The sequence below is a fragment of the Piliocolobus tephrosceles genome, chromosome 5, assembly GCF_002776525.5.
Source record: "Piliocolobus tephrosceles isolate RC106 chromosome 5, ASM277652v3, whole genome shotgun sequence".
NCBI classification, from domain to species: Eukaryota; Metazoa; Chordata; class Mammalia; order Primates; family Cercopithecidae; genus Piliocolobus; species Piliocolobus tephrosceles.
The window spans coordinates 29864756-29870755 of NC_045438.1; the positions used below are offsets into that span (position 1 = coordinate 29864756).

Here is a 6000-nt window from a genome sequence, read left to right on the forward strand (position 1 = left end):
ACCTGGGAAGAACTAAAACGATACCCATGATGCTGGATTTAGTTATCTATGCAAAATGTCAACTTGGCTATCTAAAGCAAAACCTTACTTAAGATACAGCTCAGATCTCAAGAAAAGATTGTTCTTATCCTTCAATTTATTTCAGATTATTTGGGAGACAATCTATGTACTTTTTGACTTCATGGCTCCAATATGCTAGAGTGAAAATATGCAAAATTCAGAGAGGTGTCTGTGAAGTGAAAACATGTTTTGATTTTAAAGATAACTGAGAATATGAAATTAGCTCAGTTGCAATCTTTGAAGAAAAAAAATCCAGATGCAGTATGAATGCACTCATAGATCACATGAAATCTATTCCAATGCCAAGGGGTAAGAGATATCACTTTAAAATAAGAAAATTCAGAAAGCTCTGAAATTCTAATTAAAATTAATACTACCCCAACACCACAGAAATACACAGATTATCTACTCTTCTAGACATGAAAAACATGCATCTAAGAAACTTACAACACAGATTGGAAGCCAACCACAAAACCAGGAGAAACAATACCAGTGGTTAGAAAAGCAAATCCTCTAAATGAAATATTACCGACATGATATTTCTACATGAAACATTACCCATTTCTACGTCAACTCTATCAAAGAATCTTCACTAAAGATTCTTCTCCTCTAACGTATTAAAGGTTCAATGAATTAATTCATCAAATATTTATTAAAAACAGACAATGAGTAGGTGCTTCACATCACGAATACATACAATATTCCCTTTCTCATATGAAATACACATACATACACATACTTTATAGAAAAAGCTACCAAAATCCATTAGTTATAACTATAAAACGGCTGGGCACGGTGGCTCACACTTGTAATCCCGACACTTTGGGAGGCCAAGTCGGGTGGATCACTTGAGGTCAGGAGTTCAAGACTAGCCTGGTCAACATGGTGAAACCCTGTCTTTACTAAAAATACAAAAATTAGCCGGGCATGGTGGCACACATCTGTAATCCCAGCTACTTGGGAGGCTGAAGCACCAGAATCACTTGAACTGGTAAGACGGAGGTTGCAGTGAGCCGAGATCACAGTCACTGCATTCCAGCCTGGGCGACAGAGTGAAACTGTGTCTCAAAAACAAAACAAAACAACAACAACAAAAACAAAAACTATAAATCATTTCTAGATGATTACTGACATGATTTATTTCTTTCCTTCTTGGCTTACCTGTAACTTCTTTTTTTTTTTTTTTGAGATGGAGTCTCGCTCTGTTACCCAGGCTGGAGTGCAGGGACGCAACCTGGGCTCACTGCAAACTCTGCCTCCCAGATTCACCCCATTCTCCTGCCTCAGCCTCCTGAGTGGCTGGGACTACAGGCACCCACCACCACGCCTGGCTAATTTTTTTTATTTTTAGTAGAGACGCGGTTTCACCGTGTTAGCCAGGATGGTCTCCATCTCCTGACCTCGTGATCCATCCGCCTCAGCCTCCCAAAGTGCTGGGATTACAGGCGTGAGCCACCGCACTCTGCTATAACTTCTAAATAACTCTAATAGCTAACTTGGAGGCTATTTCCCTATAGTTAGTGACACCACGCATTGACTCCATTTTAGATTTTAGTCCAGGGCACTGCCCACGCAGAGAAATGCTACAAATCGTATAATATCAAGTTGCTGGTTTATGCCAAAACATGACATCCCAAAGGATGTTCTGTCTAGAAGGTGACAGAATCACATACAAATCTTCTGTTTGCTCAGACATTCCAAAGAGATTAGAACTGTTTGCATGTTGAGAGGAAGAGACTAGGGCTAAGAGTGGATCTGCTGACTCCTAAGGGTTCAGCCCTGAGATTCCAAGATTCTATAAAAAAGCAGTAAATTAGGGTTTGGCTACTATTTGCTGACTACGAAAGCCAGCATAAACATTTACTTGAGGCTTTGAAATCTGTAAGGGTACCCAGTGGTTAGGTACAGTAATTCTGAATCTAAAAAAAAAAAAAAAAAAAAAAAAGCCCACTGGAAATGTTTCTAAATAAAGGTGGGAAGGAGGAAGGAGGTAGGCACATTTCTTTTGTTTTCTCCAACAATACAGATTTTAGAAATGCAAAATGTGACTCAGTGGTATTGATCCCTATAAACTATTTGCCTTATAACACTAGTAGCAAATCATACTTTTCAATAAAAAGTCCACACACAGCTTTTAAACAGACTACTTCAGTTCAAAAAAGAAAGAAAAGGGCCCATGTCTTCAGCTGGGATTACAGGTGTGCGCCACTATGCCCGGCTAATTTTTGTATTTTTAGTAAAGACAGGGTAGAAACAGAAACAAAACAAAACCTTCAAAAATATTTAGCATTCTGCAATATAAAATATAAACCCTACATTTCTAAATGAAATGGCAAAGATACAACCTTTGTAGTTCACTAGCCACAGTAATATGAGAGGGGTGATTCAGGGCAGAACCTGAAGTTAAACATAACTGTACGATATTACTAATTACAGAGAAATTGTACCAATAAATATTTTGGTTGTGGACTGCTTTGTCATCTTTGCAAGTATTTTTAGTTGAAAGCAACTGGTTGGGTTGTACACGTGGACATGGTTCTGATTTTTAAATACCTATTTTTACATTCTGGTCACTGGTTAGGTTTTTTAAACTCAATTCCTTAGAACTAGTAATTTGGAAAGGGTAAGCCACAAGAATGTTACGTCAAGAAGCCAAGGATCTAACTAGCTCAGCAACTCAGATCAGCACAAAGCTCACTTGGAAACCTCCAAGTGCTCGCATATCTAATGATGGACCCAGGCAGTCAGTAAGTCTTTAAGAACAGGAAAGTGAGCAAACTGCCCTAAAGCTATCTCCTGAAATACAGCAAAAGATACACGAATTTCCTTCTTTTATATTTAGATTTTTTTTTTTTTTTTTTTGGTGGCCTCTCTTCAGAATCATCCCCTAAATTAAATTTGCTTCTTTCTACTTGGATTTAAATTTCAGATTTGAAGCATACATACCCAGTTGCTACAAAATGCTCCCTGGCAGTTTACGTTTTTTACAAAAGTTAGGAAAAATTTTACTTAAATTATAGCTTTGTTAACTGATTTTTTAAACCGCTTTTAATCTTCTTTAACAATCACCATCCAATGTAGACATCAAGAGTTCGAGGGACGTGGCTCAATTCATCCACAAATTTTCTTTCGAAGGTTTTTGCAAAAAGTGCTCTTAACTACTTGGACTAGTGGTGAAAGATTAAAGAACTGTTATGACTAGGTCTTTCTTACAGAGGGATGTTTTAAAGGGAAAGAAACCGTCCCTTCCCGTTGCGCTAAATGAGCAGCCTCTTGTTCTCAGCAGTCTGTCTGCACACAAGACCACTACTGACTTCAGTGGGAATTCTGCCCAAGAAGTGAGGAAGACAGGATTAAATTAGCTCTAAATCCACACCATTGTTCCAAGCCATTACCAGTGGTACAGTTCTCCAATAACCTCCCAAAAATAGATATCTGAAGTTTGATGGTAGTTCTTAAATTGAATTAAAAGAATGACCACTCGAGCGCTGACAGGTGACACAGCATAGCTCTTTAAAAGTTGCGTCAAACTCACAGCCTGATGGATGTACCCCGTTGGCCCTTATCACAATTCAAGATTGCATTGCAATGCAGCCCCCATCAGTGGCTGCAACAGCCACCCAGTGATTTCTCACAGCAATGAGCCTGCAAAGGGAAACTGAATAGGATTAAGCACTATTCGTTCCCCACTGAAACCTGTTCAAAGCTTGAGAATTCTAAATCCTAGCCCTTGCAGCATAGAAACTGACTCAGTTTCCCTCAAGTGCTAAGCCCACGGTGAAATGTGACAGAACACCAACTGAAATGTTAATTCTCAAGAGCATTATAAAGAGACCACAGAAACAAAGTATTCAGTTGAAAAACAAACAATAAAAACGGGGGATGGGGAGAAAATAAAGACTGAAGAAATGAGGGGAAAACCGCGAAAGTCTTTTTTTAAAAATAGCTTAAATAACAGTAACAAGAGGAACAAGACGTCTGGCACACACATGCCATTTCAGAGGCAAGAAGTTCAAGAAACTGGGGAAAGATGTGATTCAGAAAAGTGAAAATATAGCCAAAGCTTCTCTAGGTTCCATCTTCCCTCCCCTACCACCCAGGGATCTTAAAATTAGGGGCAGCTGTGGTGTTGATGGGGCAATTCAATGAAAGACTACCCGGGTCAGTAGGGAGGGCTCCATACCCAGACCCCTCCCCAAAATAATGGACTCTAGGCAGGAGTTCTTCTCGCCAAACCTCATTTTATTTAAAAAAAATAAAAAAAAATTTAAATAACTTGACCTCAGGGGAGGTGAGCGATCTGGAGAAGCATAACTGATGTCCTACCACAGACGTCAGGCTGCTGGGGGCAGCATCTGCGCCTGGGGATGGGGTCCCCAGACGCCGACTTCAACCCTATCGCGCTCCTTTAGGTTCTCCTCGTCCTTCCCCGCTGCTTCCCTAAAAATGTTCCCAACCCTCGGCCCCCAACGCAGGAGGAGAAAAAAACAAGCCATCGGTGGTGAGATGGCCTGGGTGTGGGAACTGTAAGGATCCGAGCACGAAACACGCGTCCCTCTCCGCACCTCCCAGACGGCGCAGGCGGCAGCTGGGGGCGCGGGCGCAAGCCGACGCCTGGCCCGACCCGCACCGCGCGTGGGGCTGGCGCGCCGCCCTCGCCCGGCTTCCCGCAGTCCCCACGCGCGCGGCCGGCCCGCGCTTCCCCTCCTAAAACCTTCCTCCTGAAGGGCGACGCGGCGGCCGAGCCCCTCCCCGCGGGGGGGATGGAGCCGGATTTCTCCCGCTGCTGCTCCACGGGGCCCGGACGCGTGACCTGAGCCCACGGCACCCCGAGGGGGACGACGTCCTCCCCGTGCCCCCGCCTCTCCTGGCTCCGCCGGGACGCAGCCCCGGTCCCCCGGAAGAGGGAAGAGGGGGACCGCGGGGAGCAGCGAAGCCGGGATCCGGTCCAGAGCAACGGGACCCGGACCCCGGGGCAGGAATCAGGTCGGGCAGAGACCGGGAGGGAAAGGAGAGCGGGAGCCGCAGAAAATCCCAAAGCCGGGCCCCCTCTCCCCGCCCCCCATCCCGGTGGGACCGTCCCGCCACCGCTTCCTGCCTGGGATCAGCTTCCCAGCTGCAGCCAGAGGAAAAATCTGAGCCGCCCCTGCAGCCCCACACTGACGCGTCGCCCGGCCCGTGCAGCCCCGCACGCCTCCTTACCCCGACGCCGCACCTCAGGAGCTCGCTCGCCGCGGGGACCCGTCCCGTTTCGGTCCCAGCCGCCGGCAGCCGCGCCTGCCTCCTCCCTCCGCTAGGTTTCAAATTGAAATTCCCTGGCTGGGGCCGTCAGAGGACTCTGAGCGCCGGCCCCGCCCCCTTGCGGCGGAAGCCCCTCCCGCGCCCCCGCCGGACGAGCCCCCGGCGCGGAAACCCCCGCGGGCGGTCCCGCCCCCGACGCCCAGGCCCCGCCCCTGCGCGGGCGGGAGACTTTTCCCGCGGGATTCGCTGAGGGCGGCCGCAGGGACCCGGGGCTGGAGGACGTCCTTCGCCCTCAGGGCAGCCCGGATGATAGCTAATGCGCCTGGGCGAGGCGTTCTCAACTGCGGTTCCTGGCCTTAAATGTCCTCTTAACTTTTAAAAGTTATTTATTCAAAGTGCAGTCGCTGACTAAACCTTCATTGAGCGCCTTCCTAGAGGTAGACTCTGGAGCAGAGCCTGGAGATGCAGAATAAGGAAAACTGGGTCTCCCTCAGTCTAGATTGGAAAAAGTGCTTTCACAGAAAGGGCATTGAAAAGGAACCATTTATTCTTCCTGTGGGAAGGACAGGAGGGGTTGGGGAAACCCCGTGGAGGAAAGGCCTCCCCAGAGTAAGTAGGATTTCTCTGGGCAGAGGCCTGGGAACCTGGATTGCAGAGCATGACCACGGGTGAAGAAGAGTCTGGAAAAAACCTAGTTTG

At 46.5% G+C, this 6000-nt stretch overlaps 1 protein-coding gene across 8 annotated transcripts in view; it reads right to left on the minus strand.

The window, feature by feature from the left end:
- The window catches only part of EPB41L2 (erythrocyte membrane protein band 4.1 like 2), a 226252-nt gene extending 220810 nt beyond the window's left edge, over nucleotides 1-5442 (minus strand). For 5 of the 8 annotated variants that reach the window (XM_023230628.1, XM_023230626.1, XM_023230624.1 and 2 more), the window contains exon 1: nucleotides 5276-5442. The gene's annotated coding sequence lies outside the window, so the exon portion shown is untranslated. Of the gene's footprint in view, nucleotides 1-5262 lie in introns of all 8 variants that reach the window. The other 3 variants (XM_023230629.1, XM_023230627.1, XM_023230625.1) reach the window with 1 other exon arrangement.
- Between the last annotated feature and the right edge of the window lie 558 nt (nucleotides 5443-6000).